The sequence below is a fragment of the Larus michahellis genome, chromosome 3, assembly GCF_964199755.1.
Source record: "Larus michahellis chromosome 3, bLarMic1.1, whole genome shotgun sequence".
Lineage (NCBI taxonomy): Eukaryota > Metazoa > Chordata > Aves > Charadriiformes > Laridae > Larus > Larus michahellis.
Window position 1 is genome coordinate 92188819 of NC_133898.1, and position 17742 is coordinate 92206560.

General features: G+C 46.9%; 1 protein-coding gene across 2 annotated transcripts in view; it reads right to left on the reverse strand.

The window, feature by feature from the left end:
* Positions 1-17525, reverse strand: part of HTR1E (5-hydroxytryptamine receptor 1E) — a 40600-nt gene extending 23075 nt beyond the window's left edge. The window contains exons 1-4 of one of the 2 annotated variants that reach the window (XR_012586308.1): positions 17175-17525; positions 1000-1123; positions 829-906; positions 213-706 (exon numbers count right to left, since the gene is read on the reverse strand). The gene's annotated coding sequence lies outside the window, so the exon portion shown is untranslated. Of the gene's footprint in view, positions 1-212; positions 707-828; positions 907-999; positions 1124-17174 lie in introns of those variants that run through there. The other variant, XM_074581212.1, reaches the window with a different exon arrangement.
* Between the last annotated feature and the right edge of the window lie 217 nt (positions 17526-17742).

Genomic DNA, 17742 nt, shown 5'->3' on the forward strand with positions numbered 1-17742 from the left:
CACAGTGGTGAGGGAGCTGCTTCACTTGGAACCACACTGGAGGGCGAGAAGTAGCTGAATGCGATGCAGAAGGCGCTGGTGACACAGGGACGCCTCAGCTGGGAGAGCATCTCTCAGGGCACCGGAGGGTTGTAAAAGGGAGGCTGAAACAGCTTGGATGGCTGCAGGCTTCTGCAGCAAATTGAATATGATGAAACACAGTAGACAGTTTTATATGCTCTATTAACTGTATTAGACCTTTATATTGGAATAACTTATTGCCGGATTCTACGCAGCACAGATGAAGTGCCAAACCTCCTCTGGTTCAGGTCCTTTCCAGAGGCCTTAGCATAGAAGATACATCCAGTAGGAGTTAGTAGGAGCTGGAAATTTATTCTGGAGGCTGTCCCGGCAATGTTAGAGGAGCAGCTGGAGCCCTTACTTCTAGTTGTCTTTTGTCACGTTGGCACTGCGTGGTGCACTTGGTAGGAAATACCAATCCAAAACAGTGTTGAGGTTTCGTGGAGATTGTTCGGCAAGTCTTCCTCTCAATGACAATGTGAAAGGTACTCCATGTTTCAAGTCAATTTGATTTGCTTCTCACCTAGCGATCTGCTGGAGCAGTGCTGGTTGTGGAGAAGATGTTCTCCTGCATACTCACGCTGGTGGAGTCACTGCCCGCTTCATCCATTGCGGAATGGTGGCAAACACCCGCTGGGCTGAGCACCTGCAAGAGGAAAATGAGGCAATTCAGAGGTTATTCGCATGCATCCCACTGCAGCGGTTGCAAGAAGGAATATTTGTTCTGCTCCTCGGGTTCCTCTGCATCTTGGATGTGCAGGCACTCACCTTTGATGAATGATTACTCTTGGATGAGCCTCCTAATGGCTCCAGTCATGTCACTCATGGAGCTGATCTTCGTGATTTCTGAAAGACCCCATTAACACTGCATTAGAATCCTGATGGCTTTCATTCACTGAATTATTTAATTGCTTAAATTTTTTAAACATATCAGAATACCTTCTGAGCCAAATGTGACCTCAGTCTTCTGTGCGAGGGGCTGACCTTGAGCACGTTTCAGCGGGCTGTTGCAGCCTTGCTTTTCTCTTCACACACGCTCTCCCTACAGCACTCAGCTTTGTACCTTCAGAAAAAGGTGTTATTGAGGAAAGCAGCATGCTAAGTGGTTTTCTTTTCTGTGATTTATCCAAGTGCCTGTTTGCTCCCACATGCTGTGAGTGGATAATAGCGGTTCTCAATCAAAGTTAAAATTACTAATGCTGTTGTCTGTGGAAAACTTAGTCAGAAAAAAAAAAAAGGTTAATGATATTGCTATACTACTGATCTTACTATGGCTTGTCATATCTTCATCCCTGCACCCCTGTGCAGCATTATTATATTGACTGGCTATTCCAGACCGTATCTCTGATGAAACCAATGTAAGACAACTTTATCTGATACTCTGCTACGATGGAGAAACTAGTGTAAAAAAGGCCACGTAAACAACAACAGAAAACCAATGTTTTTTCAGCCACTATCTACATCATCCAGTGATGCTGACAATTCAACGGTATGCCAGCAGTGATTAGCACAGAGCATTACTCTGTCCTCCCCTTGAATATATGTTTATAGCAGTGAATTTTGTCTACGTATTTCCTCAAAGCTGGAAGCTGTTGAAATTATTTTGCATAGGATGTTGGAGTAGTCTGAAAAAAATTGAGCAACAACAGTAGCTACTCTTGCTTCAAGTTATTGACACTTCAGTGTCTGCCTGCAGTTCCAACGTACATAGACAATATACCATTAATTCTCTTTTCCTAATTGTGTTCACCCTAGGGTCTTTTGTGACTCACAAGTTATGACTACTTTTTAGCTGTAGTCTGCAAGAATTTTTTTTGTCAGTCTAAAAGGGCAGAAACCTGATTCCTTTCACTTACTTATTCCCAGTCTTCTACTGAACACATTTAAATTATCGGAACAGTGGAACTAGAAAATGGGACAGCATTGGAGTTCACATATTCACATACGGGGTGATTTTTAGTTTAGATAGACAAACTCTGATGGATTACACAGGGTCAAATTATATGCTTCAAATTGTATGTGTCAAATTATACAGGCAGTGATGGAGTGGTTTGGCCAAGTCACTGTAGGCTCCTTATCTGAAAAGATCTTATATCAGGCAACTGAAACCACTCTTGGGTACTTAACCAAAACCAGTCTGGTTTGCAGGGGTCGTCAGCAGACATGGGCCACTGCCTAAATTACTCCATGTGTACGGTGAGAGTAACTCAAATGATTGCTTGTTAGGTAGTCCAGGATCAAGTCTCCCTTTATCACAGTGCCTGGTCTCTGACATGCTGGAGCCTTCAGCAGATGGATGAAGTTTTCCTTTGGGTGCCTCAGGTGCAGTCAGTGCTCCATTGAATACTGCCAGTTCCTTGTGGCGCTTTAGAGAAAGATTAGCAAATTGCAACATTTAAGATATAGTTCTGTCTAAAGGTTGTCCTCCCCTGTATCCCGGATGTCCTCAGTGTGCCCTTCTGTGCTCTTCCTGGTGCTACATGGAAGCTTTGTTGTCACACTGTTCACAGTTCACATGCAGACGCATGTCCTCTTGATATCTCTCCATGCCTTCTTCCACAGGCCTAATACAAAGCTCTTGGCAGCTTGTGGAAAAATTTCCATTTTTCCCTGAAGTTCTGGAAGAATCACCCCCAAAATCCCCCAGCCACAATTGTTCCCAAGACACGTATTGAGTTCCCGGAGAATCACCCTCAAAAACTGCCTGCGTAGGGCCAGCACGGGTGTGGGCTCGGAGGCTAAGCCGTGAGCCAAGCGTGCGAGGTGCTGTCCCAACAGATACAAGCCATGGCTCTTTCCCAGAGACCTTGCAGTTCTGGGTGTGTTTGCCTTCGGAGGCGAAAAGGGAGCTAATTTAATGCACGTGATCAGGCACCCCTAAGATGCTTCTTGCCTTAATTATATTTGCACAGGAATAAAAATGAGTAGAAGGAAAACTCTGCTATTAGCAGCACAGTTTGACGTTCCTAGTGCATTAGCACATGAAATGATCGGGTGACAGAGTAAATAAGACATGAATTACTCTTAAAAAGCTTTTACAACAAACTGTAAGATGCTTCCATCTCAAAGGTGACCTGTAATTGTTAACAATTTGCAAAAACAACCACATCAATGAAAATGAGGGTTACAATACAATTATTACAAATGCCTCAAATAATCAATCTCAAGTATTCAGCACAACTGGCTTCAAATATGCCTTTTCACTTTCAGCTAACGCCCTGGGCTGGCTGTACACTACACCAGCTGGTGGCAAACTCCTCCACAGGAACTCTCTGCTTTTGCAGAGGCAGCACAGCATCCCTGCTGAACCCAACAGCTTCTGCGAGTCCTTCAAAAATGCCCAACTTCGTAATCCTTCTGGAGGCCCTGTAGGCTGAAGCTGGATGTTGCCCAGCTGTGGCAGTCACACCCTCACTACGCTTTACTTCCGTGTCCCAACAGTGATTTAATTTTATCCCACCGCCTCCCAAGGTGTCGGTTGGGTAAGGAGCTGGCGATCTGCCCTGGCTGTCTGAAGGGCAAGTCCAGGTTGGCAGAAAGGGGCCACATCAGGGTACGATGGTCTGTGAGACAGCTACCGTGGCCAGGTGTGCTGGCAGCAGCACACGCCAGTCCCGTTGCATTCTGCATTAGGACTTTGACATCTTGATGGGATTTTAAATAGTTTTTATTGCCAGCCTCATATTATACCCACCAAAGCCAGTGATTTATTTAATTTGGAACAGCTTTATTCAGGGATGTTTACCCACAGAGTGTCCCAATCCAGAGACGCGGGAAAGGAGGTCACTTCCGATTTATTTAGTTTTTTGGGGTTTTTTTCTGGTTATATTCAGCAGTCCTCTATTCAAAATAACTTGGAGTTGTGCATTAAGGCTGATTATCAAACCTGTCTAGGGGATTTGGTCACACAGCTGTGCATCAAAATCTCCTTAACCATGTTTCAACAGCCTCAAACACATGATGTTAAATTGGAGACGGGATTTCTAGATTATAGATGGTGAAATGGAAGAGGGAGCACCTGGGTTAGAAACTAAGCAAAGGTGTGACATCTGCATAGGACAACGGCCCATGAAGTTGCACCATGAATGGTGACATGGAGGAAGGATCTCCTTGGCCTGAGAAAAACCAAACGGCATAGACTGTGCCAGGCTCTATGAAACTCCCCAAGAAGCGTGCATTAGGATAGCAGCACTGCTCTTAAAAATACAGAGCATTTTGCACCTGAGGAGTCTGAAGTTTGACAGCTTTACACCTTTGGAAACAGCCGCGGATGGGGTGCTCCGCTCAGAAGAACTGTTGTGACCTGCAGGAGCCGAGACCCGGAGCTGACACAGTTTCCCAATTAAGCTGAAACCAACGCAGTGGAGGTACCCTTTCTCCCCGGGACCCAGTCTCACAGCTTTGCCAGATTATTTTGACATGTTTTCTCCACCCTGAGGATTTTAACTTCACTTGTAACAATACCTTTTAGCTTGGAAACACTGTTGATTTTTTTCTCTGCAGACTCTTGCCAAAAAAGGAGGGAGAAAAAGGAAAAAAAACTATATATAAAAAGAGTCGATTTCCAGACACTTGAGAGTACTGGAATTGTTCAGGTGCTGAAATCAATGCAAGGTATCAGCTGATAAGTGGGAGGCTTAAACGTTAAAAATCTCAAGGTAGCAAGACAATGATTTGAAGAGGCCTTCTCTCTTCCGATTACTACTGAGAAAGGATGATATTACAGTGAACCTTGTTAAGATGTAATATTCCCAACAGAGAATAATTGATGCTAACGCTGGTGTCAAAGTGAAGATCTGAAAGGGACTAATTACTTTTTCTGCTAGGAAGAAGTTTCCATTTTGTCACTGCTTCCATACCTGAGCAATCCCATTAATCTCAAACGTCTGAATCCCAGCTCCCCTGCTTAATTTCTGCTGGGAGTTGAGGTAAATAGCAAAAACGGCCACACCAGAGCTTACAGTAGCTGAATTGGATGTCCTGAAATGAGAAGAACGTGTCGAAACATTCTGGACAGTCTTTTATAATTCAGTTTTAAGGAGCACGCAGCTTGAAGAAAGCAAGCATCCAGGGAGCGGGGTGTCTCATGGTGGGTGGGTTTGGCCACAACTGCTGGCATGGGGACTGAAGCATCCTACTCCCACGCTCCTGCGTGGGGCGGTGGGGACATGCATCGGGCTAAAAATGGGAGCTCAGAGGGAGACTGTCTCTGCTGGCTAGTGGGAAATTTCTCTCCCCTCTGCCTCACTGTTACTAGCTCATGACAGCGGGAATGTGCCCTCCCTACAGCTTTCATATTGCTTCTCTAGAGGTTTCTATTTGGTCCTGGCTCCCAGACTGAAGGAAAGCAGTTAACTGCCTCCCATGAGCATCTCAGCCCGTTAGCTCTGAAGCTCCAAGAAAAGTAAGCACTCAGGCTGTTAAAGAGAAAGCATCAAGAGAAAGCACCATCTTGTGTTTCAAGAGAAAGCATCAGCTGGAAATGAACGGGATTAGCACAATGCCTATAAAACTACAGCAGCTCTGCAATGTTCCAGTGATCTTTCCTTACTCAATGTTTACTCTGCTCTTGAGTGCTTCTTTACGGTGGTGTGCGTCTTCCGTGTTGCAAAGAACGAGAGAGAAGCTGGATGAACACTTTTCAGACAACACGCTACTCTGCAAGAACTTTTTCAGACTATTTAACATCAGCAAAAAGGAAACGAGTCTAATCGCTGAGGGATATTAAACAACATTTTATTGTTCTCCACAATAAAGTGGGAGTTTTGTCAGCCTCCTTGAAGAGCACGAAGATGCCACTGACAGGATGCTGTACAAATCCAGGAGCCAAATCACATTGGAAATACCATGCTGGAAGGGACCTCAGGAGATGATGTGACCTGGGCCTTCCATGAAGCACCACTAGTCTGGGTGTGCAGCCTGTGTCTCCTCTTACCCAGGGCTGGGCTTTCAGGACCAGTTCACCCAGGGGATGAGTGGCCCTGCTGCTTGCCTGCAAACAGTGACCAGGCACCACAGGACTAGGAGAAAATGAGAAAAATACCACTCGAGGAATAGTGGGGTGGTTGAAAGTCCCACCAAAGTCAGAATTCTGGAAAGGAGGAAGAAAACCAGAACTGACTGAGATCTCTGCCCTCTGTCTGGCCATCCTGCAAAGACTCATTGCTCTGAGAAACCTTGAGAGTAGAAGAACCTGGTGCAACTAAAGGTCATGAGTAGGACTCCTCGCCCAACCGAGCCCAGTCCCTTTCCTTGGTGTAGTCTCAGAAGCAATATATACAAGAGCAATACTTTCCAGTAACTGGAGAAAGAGCCATTTTTAAAAAAAAAGCAGCTGATGCTATATGTTTCCTACTCATGAGGACGTTAACACAGTTTGCAGGTGCTGCTACGAGAACAGAGCTGACATTTGATCCCCATCAGCACCGGAAGGCAAGGCTTTCTCCTCAGCTAGGTTATGTTTGGCACATGAAATGTCAGGAAAATGCAAGTTTTTTGGTGTCACAGGAAGCATTTATCTTTGGCTGGATGGCATTGATTTGGGGAAAGAATCTAGAGGTGAGGATGTAGAGATCTCCACATGATCAGAGGTGTTCCGGTTCTTTCCAAGGTGCTGGCTACATCCACACCCACTTGTGAACTGTGTGCAAAGGATAATACACCTGGGGACAAACATTGGCAGAAGAAGGTTAACACTGGAGGGTGACCCATAGCAGGCAACTGTGTCAACATATCTGCCCAAATTTATACGGAAGGATCAAAAGTGTCCTGGAAATAGCTTCAGGGGAAATTTATGCCTAAATGAGCTGCCAAAATCAGCAGTTTGGGATGTCATTTTGTAGCGTACCTGACAGGCATGTAACAGAAATTGAATAAAAATTTTGAGGGACCAAAGGAATTAGGTAAATAGATACCATTTTGGAGATCCACTCCTAGTCAGTTGTCCAGGGACATATCCGAAGACATTGTTGGTTCAAAAAGAAGCAATGACTAGCTAGATCTCTGTGCGTTGACGTTTCAGTGCACAAACGCGTGGAACCATCAAGGAATTTTTGGCAATTTAACTCCATCACGCTGGGGATGTGTAGAAGGCCAGGATGTGGCACTCATCAGCGGGCATAGCTTGTTGATGATTTTCCTACCATCATCTGCCTTCACCCTCCAAAGTCTACTTTTACACGCATTGGACGTTTCAAGCTCTTTTTGACCCCATAACATCCACCATTTTTTCCCCCCTCTATTTGCCAAAAACCCCCCACATTCTAGCAGAAGCAAAACTTGAGACTGATCGATTTTCAGAATCATTTTCAAGATCACGCAGTACTGCTCAGCCTTGCACTGCACACAGTTTGAACTACACTCACAGGATTTCTTGCCTCACGGAACAGCTTAAAGCATTCTATCTAATATGGCCCAAAATTAGATCAGCGTTGGTACTGCTGTATTAGATAGTGAAGTTATTTAAGGGTTGTTACATTAAAAGGTCCATTAAGATATTTGTTGTTGAATCAACAATGTAAAATCATTACGCTTAAAATAGTAAAAATAAAACCACTTCCATGCTTTGCCTGCTGAAGATAACATTTAAAAACCGCAGTTTTATAAACTGGTTCCAGAGAAAACACATATTTTTCTGAAAATAGACTATGGTATCAACAGTATCATGAATGAAATACACAGAGAAGAGCAATATTACATGCACCCAAAGTATAATTTTTGAAATAACTATAGCTTTTTTTTCCCCCTCTTGAATAATGCCCATTGTGTGCCTGGTTAGAAAACAATAGCTTGGTTATGAAATAATGGAAATTTTACCCATGAAAATGCCACCCTCACATCAAAATCATCACACAGCTCACCGCGTGCTGCCTGCAAGCTTCTCAGGTATAAATCTATCAGTAAATAAGGACTATTTTACTGTGGCTCTTAACCTTAGGGGAACGTCATATTAAATGGTTGATTAGAACGTGCTATACACTATCAAACAAAAAAAGAGAAGATAAAAGTAAGCTGCACTGTAAAAATTAAGCCAAGAGATGTGATAAATGCTGACCTCTGCATTTTTAACCTACTTTTACATTTTACATTCGAAGTTCGAGCTCTGAAGACTGCATGGTAACAGCTCTACTGCTTGCTCCTCGCTGTTGTGCTACACGCTCCCTTGCAGCCGAAGGCCCCGGAGGTCCCACGGCGCAGCTGCACAGCAGGGACACCCATGAGCTCCCCATGTACTCATATGGGGCTGCTCGGTGGCACAGGAGCTGGTCACACCCTGGGACACTCGTAAAGCACGGGAAGAGGATGCAACTCCATGCTACTCACTTTTGGGAAGCTGCTTTAGTCAAGGATGCAAAATCTCAGTTTTCTCCCCATCATCTGTCTCTGGCTGCTCAGGAACCAGCCTTTCAGTCCCTGGGTTTTTCCAACCCTCCTCTGAAGCCCAAGCAGAAGCACTGGCAACGGACAGACAAGGTGGATACGGCCATGGGGAGCACTGACATACTTGTCCCCTGGTCACAAGCCTCACAGAGTGGTGTTGAGTGTGGACAGAAGACAATGATGAATGCCAGCATGCCCTGTCCACGAGGGAAAGCTACAGGATCATTTTCGGTGTGACACAACCTGGATCTCATATACAGGGTATGCAAAATCTCCTTCACATCTGAACAGGGTGGGAAAGCTATTCACATTTGCTGAATTCCCCTAACTGTAAAGGAACTAAGATAATAGCATTTTCCCTTAGAAAACTCCCTCGGCAACCAGAAAAATAAAGAAATTTGGCTTAAGAAAAGCTACCCTAAGCTACTAAGGTTTGGAAGACATTTAAGTAATATTTTCTCCCATAACTGATTAGATATTAATAATTCATCTGTGTTCTTAGCGGTTCCCAGATATCTAGTGGCTCCAGTGGGCGTCTACAGTGCCTAAGGGATGTGGACAAAACCCAGAAGCACATGCGGCGAATTTGAATCGATAGCAGGGACTCAGGAAAATTGGCATGAATTTTTTCTTCCGGTATACTGCTGTGATTAGGCCAAATCCTTACTTCTCCCCTGGACCCGGTATCTGGACTTGCCTGTACTCTATAGATTTAAGCTTTCCTGGCAATGCAAAGCAGTACCTTAACGTGAGCCCCAAGCTCAGCGCCCTCCCTGAGCTTGGCTGTCCCTAGGGCTTGGCCAGGACTTTCTCACCTCATTTCTGCACCACTTCTTTTGGCTGCTCTTCAGCAGCACTGGGCAGGGTTCTCTGCTTGCACTTATTAACAGGAACAGTTAGCAGAAACGGCACAATTATAAGTTTCCAAACGCCCATGAGGTGCTTTTTGACAGCTAGCTAAAAAAAGTTGCAGATACCTCCACCAGTAAATCCCAGTATACCTATCTATTGCCCACCCACACACGCAATTTGCCTCAAAGCAAGCTGTGCCTAAATGCCTTTTGTATGGCTGATCTGGTTTTCTTTATGATATGGTTTTTCCTCCCGTGTGAGATACTGTAAGTAACTTCCTCTTTTGCTTTTTTTTTTTTTTTTTTTTTTTTTTAAGCAAAGTGTTTGAAAACAGTTCTTCTATTGCAAAATGATTGGGAAAATGAGAAAGCTTTACTTTTCTTTTTTTTTTTTTTGCATGCATTTCCTTTTAGCAGCTTCATATACATGTTACATCATAGTCAGAGACAATAAACAACAGTTATGGAAAACTGATACTTTGACACTAAATACTGTATCCTTTTCAAAGAGAGAACTGGACTACACTAAGTCACTAAAAACTGTCAATTGCTATTTAATATGAGAAGGCTTCAGAGCAAATTTGGCATTGTTGCTGTTACTGGAAGATTTCTCCCTCTTTCGCAGATACTTCTGTGCCTACTAAAGAGGAGAGAAAGCCTGTGTTTGCCTCAAACTCTTCAGGACAGAGACCATCACAACCAACAGGCTTCTTTCACTTACTTTAATAATGATAAGGAAAACTGCATGTAGAAATTTCCTTAATTTCTGGTTCTAAACTTCTCCACAAGTGGGAGCAATTAGGACCATAGTCCCTGCTCCCAAAGATGAAGCCTTTTGGACCCCCCAGACTCCAAAGAGGCTCAGCCAGGCAGCGCAGTCTGACCATGGGAGGTCTTCTGACACCTGGCTCCGAGAACAAATTGGAAAGACTTTGGGTAACTACTATTTCTTGTACTAAAATACGAATTTCCTATTACTATTTCTGGGGTTTTTTTCCCCGGTTTGTTTTGTTCTCCTCTGTAAGAGGTGGGCTTTTTCTTTTCTGTCCATGTGTTACCTGACACAACTGGAAAACATCCACAAAAAGAGACCATGGATTTCCTAATAGCAAAAGGCTCAAACAGCTAACGAGACCTACCACTTCCCCCCTCCCCGTGTCTGATGGGTTAGTTTTTTCAAGGACCCGTGGGAGGAATTCAAATATGGACAAGACGATCGCTGTTTTTCAGAGGAACACGGTGTGTTTTAATATCCCCAAAAGCCCTCCTAAGACTCAGCAAGCAGACACTGTACGAAATGCAGGCCAGAGAAAGGCAGGAAAGTGCAGTTGTAACCCAGGTGAGTGCTCTATTCATACCAACCCCTAATGCATAATTTGTCAAACTACTCAGGATTTTCAGAGCTTTGTTTCAGTCCAGGGAACAAAACCAGTGATGATCTGGGCTTTTAATTCAGGAAGAGAACGTCCAGCATAGTTTGATTTTTATCTGTCTCTTACAGTGTGGAATTCACACTCGCACTGTGCAAAGCAGCTTTATCAAATATTTACAGCTCTGGGAGACCGCTTGGCTAGTCTGTGCTGGCCCATGAAATATAACAGCTACAAAGTCATTAGTCTCGGCAAAAAGAGAAAGGTGGGTACTTGACTTTCACAACTCAGGGAAACGTGTATTGCACGGAAAGCATCTGAGCAGCTGCAGGGCACAGCTATCACAGCCGGCCGCGGCAAACAGAGCCGGGTGCGCGGATGTAGCCAGCTGGACCACTTCACTCTGGTCGGAGCAGGCGCTGTGACCCTCAGAAGTTTGGAGGAATCAACGGGAAAACACCTAGTAAAGAAAAAGGACGTGTGTCTGCTTGTCTAACCCATTTCAGACCTCACTCTTAATTTCCAAATTGGGTGCTAACTACTGAACCTAACCTATTTCAGCAGTTTGAGATGCGCCTTTGTTTTGTTATTTCAGTGCTATAATGAAGCGTCTCAGTAAATGGATCAAAATTAAGTTATTGGCCGTATGAACATGTGAATCATGCCTGTGTATTACCATCACCCATTTTCACGGCCAGGTCTTGCTGGGCAGCCACCTCTGGTTTTGCACCTTTGGATTTTTTGGGATGTGAAGTTAAGACACAGCACAGATACAATTTTGCTAAGCTCCAAGTATTTCCCCTCATGTGAAACTTCACACATATGAGAAATGCCTCTACTCAAAAGCATTACCGCAAGAATACAGCAGCGTTGATGGGAAGCTGTCCATTTCAAAATTAAGATATTACCTATTTGACTGGCAGTCATTGCATGTTTGCAAGTCAGGAAGACACAGTAACGGCTCAGCTGTCTACGAAACTCTAGGAGAAAATGGAAAGATTTTCATCAACAAAACACTCGAAGCGAGGCACAAAACATTAAATTCTGTGAAACACAGAATAGTGGAATTATCCTGGCAATTTACATGTGAGCTCTGAGTCAGTGCTTTCAGGCAGGCAGTAATTCCACATAAGCATTCCTGATGAAACAGGACCATAAATCTCTTTATGAATGGCATTTTTCAGTTTATGTGCTTGGCTTCAAATTCCTCTCCTACAGGAAAGACACTCGGAGACAGAAGCAGCACAGGACCCAACCCACGGAGCACAGTTCAAGAGAGTATTTTGCTATGTAGGCCCCCATTTGCATGCTCCTATGCTAGTTTCAAATGGGTATTTCAAATGGATATTTCAAAATCCAAAAGAAAAAAAAAGAGAGAAACAGCAGGGCAGGTAGCAATTGCTCCCTGGGGTAGCAGATAGCCTGGCTCGCCTCATAAAGAAAAAAATGTAAATCAGAACCAATAATACCTTAATGGGAAAACCTATCTAATTTAGCTTGTGGGGAGGAATAAATTAACCTGAAAGTAAATAAATGTGTAGGTTGTTTGCTTTAGAAGTATTTTTTTTTCTTTCTCTGCTTGTGTTATAAACAGAAAACAAAATCTCCTTTCCCAACAGATTAAAAAGGGTAGATCTGGAGCTTGTCAGTGGATTCGGGCCCGGGACTGAAAGTGGAAAACGGTGAGATGCTGTCACAGCACAGGTAGCTGCAAAAACACCCAGAGGCATGAAGAAGGTATCTGGAGGGACATAAAAGAGCCAAGGGCTTGGGTGGCCCACGCTGGGACCAGGGCTCTCTGACCTGGGAACTGGGTAAGCCCTGCTCCCCGCCTCTGACAGGCTCCACCAAAGAGATGATGCCACTTCCTCCAAGGTGCGGGTTCGGGACGGGGATCTGTCCTGGCCTTCCGTGACTCCTGGCTCTTAAATCAGCATAATTTGGTAAATCCACTAGCAGCCTAATTGGAAGCTGTCAGCACAACGCCCCACCAGGACATCCAAACCTGGGAAGTCTTGCAGGCATGGGCGATGCTGGAGATTTTGGTGCAGCCTGTTACCTGCCAGGCTGAAGATGTGGTGTTTGGCCAGAAGTGTGAAGGAGGAGGGTTTCCAGTGGTAGCAACCAAGTGGCCATGCTGGGGACTAGCGATACACTTCCACTGCCTGGATTTTCAGTCATATTTGGTGAGTCGCTGATATTGTACCACTGTGTCCTTTTGAGACTACAGCAGAGACTGAATGATGGTTTGGGTGTTATAAAAAAAAAAAAAAAAAAAAAAAAAGGGCAACTAAACCAACCCCCACGTTCATTTTTAGGATCCTAGACTGACCCCTAGGAGGGCACAGGTGACCCTCAGAGGTGATTTTGCTATGAGCTTCTGCAACACACAAATATTTGCAACACAAATCAAATATTTGATTTCCCTGCTCCCGCTGGAGATGTCCCTTCGTGTCTTTCCGCAAGAGTGGGGCTGGGCAGGGAAGGGCTGTGCCCCAAGTCCCATGGATGCTTTGAGGAAGGAAATGCCTAGCAATGGGAGCTTATGGGTGATGGAGAAGGAAACCCAGGCAGCAGGGAGCGGTGTCCAGAGCGGAGACAGGAGTGAACACGTGCCCTGGCCCCGGCAGTGGCATGAGGAGGAGCTTTCCCTGCAGATTGAGGGGGAGCGGGCAGACTCTGCGCAGACCAAGAAGCTGCCAGTTGGGCAAAAGGATACAGCCAGCAAAGGCAACAGAGGGGGAACCAGCATTCAGAAAGCCCTGGGCAGCAGCCATAGTCTTCGTGACTGCCATGTGTAAGACTAAGCCTTGTTTTTAAGAGGGTGGCCTTAATTTTGGCTCCTTGTTCCCATTGTGGATGTGAAGGAAGAGTAATGAAAAGGGTAGTTCCCTGTGAGCAGAGGATTTAGACGTTGGGGCTGAACAACGTGCTTCTCAGGTGTCTAAATAATTTGGAGCCCCAAACAGTTCTGCTCAATTTGACTTTGCTGCCTGTGGGACTAAGAAAAAAATAGCCCTTTGTAGTAGGAACTCCTTGCTACAAAAGCCCCCGTGCCAAGCCCAGGATGTCTTATGCTACCTTGTCACTCCTTCAGGAGTATCTCCTTGCCCGGATGGGAGCACGGCTGCTACTTTGAATGGGACTGAGCCTTTAGAAATTTTCCCCATGAGAAGTTTCTCGGCAGTCCCACACTGTGGTTGTACCGGGGCTTGAGCCTGTCCTGGCCGCACAGGGAGCGGATAACTCCCTTCCCTGGAGCAGATTCTTATAGATCTGAAGGCTATCAGCATGCCCTACTTCAGTTCACTCTTCAGGTTAAAGGATCTAATTAACCTCCCTTGGACCATGTTTTTTAGTCCTTCCCTACACCCTCACCAGGTAGCTGACACGCTGAGCAGCCATGTCCTGAGGGGCAGAGTCCTCCAGTCAAGGAGAACTCACTGATGATGAGCTGCAGGACCAAATCCTTCCTTGTGTTTTGTAGGGTGCAATCCTCCTTGCGCAGCCCTGTGAGATGTCTGCTTTTCTCTCAACACTGCTTTTTTTTCCTGCAGAAGTGCTACCAGGTGAGCTGCTTCCCAATCTATATTTGCACAGCATATTATTCACAGCTCAGAGTGATGCTTCCCATGCGGCCTTCCTGAACCTGCTTCTGCAGATCACATCTCCACTTCACCTCAGTTACATTCAAATTCTGACCTAATCTGCACCTCTGAACTTCCCACCACAACGTCCTCCACAGACACCCTGTCTGTTACTGCCAGGACTGTCAAGAGCTGAAAGGTTCAGAAGGGCTAATCCACCAGCTGTTTGCAAAAGTAAAACCTTGGGCAGGTGGTTAACTTTACACAGGTCAAACCCATTGAATTTGTGAGGGCTGCTCATAAGCAGCCGTATTTACATACTTGAGCATATGGAAAACAGGTGCCGGCCGCTTTACTACATTGGTCACTTTATTAAGGAGAACCAGAATGACATTTTCAGTCAAGTTATGCAAGGGATTAGTTTGACAGACTTAATGTAATTAGATGGAGATGAGTTTGGCCCAGTGACCTTTTTCTTTATCATGGTGTCTTCCCAGTGTTTGATCAATGACTCTTCAAACAGCTTTGAACTGATTTAAGGCTTTTCTCACTGTTTGCTTTGAGATCTTTTTGTCCCTTTTTAATATACAAGGCTACTCCCTTTATGTCCCGGAAGAGATCCTCGTGTCTTAAACTTATCACTCTTATAATGAGGTTATGCTAAATTCAAACCCCTCAAGTCAGAAGAGGTGCTGCTGTCAGGTTCCCCTTCCACACACTCATGCGATTGCCAGCAAGGGGCACCTGGATTTCAGCAGAAATACTGGGATCAGGGGAACAGGAGATTTAAAGCCGGCATCCACTGTCTTTAGGCGGCCACTTGGTGAAGCTGGTGGGTTTTACAGGAGAAATAAAAAAAAAAAAAAAAAGACACAAACAAAGCTTCAAGGCATACCATCAACAGCAACAGGGGTAAACTCAGAGCTGCTAAACCAGCACTGCCTCTGCCTGCATGCTCCTGAAGTTGTTAAATAACAAGACATGCAAAAGTGCATTTTAACTTTTCTTGGAGCTCTTAATGCAGGCATGATTATCCGCTTCCTGAAAAGAAAGGGAAGATACCTGAGGATACATTTTATTTCAGCACGCACAGGACTCCGTCAGCAGCAAAAAACAGGGAACAGTTAAGTACAATTTTCTCTAATTTTCAAAGGAATCAAAGAGTTCCTTGCAGAAGAATCAAGCTATTTAGAAATAAATGCTGCTCTTTGGACATCTTAATTACATAACATTATCTTTTTTTTATGCTGGAAAGTGCTCCGGTTCCTAACAATCATCGATGTACCTGGTGCCTGACAATCATCTCTGGTTTTGGTGCTTGTAAATGAATTGCAGACCACAGTTCTACCAAATAAGAGATTCTGTGTTTGTTTTAAATTGGGTAGACCATGTAAGAGCTGCCCTCCTGAGGCCCAAAGTTTGCGAGACGACTGAAATGCAAAGGTAGGCTGAAACCACCCACAATCATGGAGGGCTGCAGGCTCTTACAAGGCTGTGATCTGCGTTTTCAAGACTGAGTCAGGAACAGCTCGCTCTGTGCTTACAGAGCTCCTAAAAATCACAGGGAAAATCCACAGCACTGGTGATTTCCTAGTTCTTGTGGAGCGGGGCTGGCAATGCCTTTCAGTCCATGATTTCTCTGACTTGGGTTGCCTTGAACTTTTGAATAAGCGTGATTCATGCCACTGAATGCTTCTCAGAGCAGTACTCAAGCCCAGCTTTGGGAAAGCACAGAAGCACATGTTTGCCCTCAGCCTTGCCTTCAGCTGCTGAATAACTCCTCTGAAGCTCACGGCACCTAAGCCCTCACTTGAATTCAACAAGCACTTCACTGCGTGGAAGCTGTACGTATATGTTTCTCTATGGGAGAAAGTAGTGCAGTTTCTGTATCCTCAGAGTTGCAGATTTGGTGGAGTTTTTAACTCAAAGCCCCAGGTTTTTGTAATATATGGCTGCGCACCAGTTCCAGCTTTGTTCCTTCAAAACCGAAAATTTCAGGAGTGTTTCATTAAGACTCCCAGCCACTAGGGAATACATAAACACATATGAAATGCCCTAGGCTTTTAATAGCTCACTATTTAGAGGGAGTGTGGACCCAAATCATGGGCTTTGAATGTAAGGTTGGTTATAAACAATAAAATGAACTAGCCCTGTGCTCTGCCCGCCATCTCTCTCTATACATATTAAAGGACCCCCAGCCGGTGAGCAAGGAAAGGTTTCTATTCCACCTGATGCGTGTTTTGGACCACAGGGACTAACAGGTAGATGGACAGTCCAACAGCTGTATTTCCCACGCCCGGAGGTCCAGTCCTGAAGCGAGGAGCACAATCTACCTCGTACGGCGCTGAGAATAACTATTTTCACACCCTGTGCATCACGCAGCCACCCAGTCCCCATCCGGGCGTGGGAAAGCAGAGGGCAGAGACCTGCTCTTTCTGCCCATTGAAAGAAAGGGCCGAGATGTACTTTAGAGACGACCCCACGGCACCACGAGTCGGGATGCCTCGACAGCCCGGGAGAGCCCCGTTGCTGGCCGGGACCACAGAAGCGCTGGGCGCCGCGGGGAAGCCGCGCTCGGTGGAACGCCCGCCGCCCACTCTCGCTCCGGGCTTCCCATGGGCACCACCGCCCCCGCCACCCCGACGGCAGCCCCGCAGCCCGCGGGGACCCCTCCGGTGCGCCGACGGGAATCGTCTCAAGCTCACGGAGGAAAACTCACTGATAACTACACCGGCGGCAGCCTGCTCCCCCCTCCCCCGCCGCCGCGGGAGCGGCCTTTTCCCCTGCAGCCCATCCCCTCGGAGCAGCAGCGGGCGACGCCAGCCCAGGTATCCCGCACCCTCCCGCGGCCCCTGGGCTCTGGTGCGGCGGGGACGCCCCGCACGGTCCCCTCCCTCCTCCCGCTGCCCCCAGTCCCGGGCACTCACCTGGGTTCCAGCGGCTCCTGTTGTCCCCTGGGCGGGGGTCGCTGCCCCGAGGCGCGGGGCGGGCAGGGCCCCGCCGCCACCCCGCAGCGCGGCAGCCGCCGAGTGCCGCGCTGTCGCCCAGGCAGTGGGATTTATCGGCGGCAGCGGGGCGGAGTGGGGGGACACACACGCGCCGTGCACAGCCACTTCGCGGCGCGCCGCGGCTGCGGGCGGACCCCGCTGCCTTTCCCACCTCCCACCAGGGCGGGGGCAGCCGGCGGGGCCGGCCCGAGGGGGTGGATGCGGCGGCTCCGCTCCGCTCCGCTCCGCTCCGCTCCTCCACCGGCGGGGACACGGTGCCGCCCCCGCCCCGCCCCGCCGTCCCCGCCAGGGGGCACCGCCGCCCGCCGCCGGGCACCGGCCGGGTGGGGAACGGCTGGGAGCCCGGGGCCGGTCCCCGCCCCGCGGCCGCCGCCTCTCCCGCCGGCGCGGACGTTGGCGGTGCCGACGCTCAGACACGACCCCCGCCGTCCCCCGCGCCGGGGATGCGCGGAGAGCCGGCCCCGGGATGACGGGGGGTCGGGGGCAC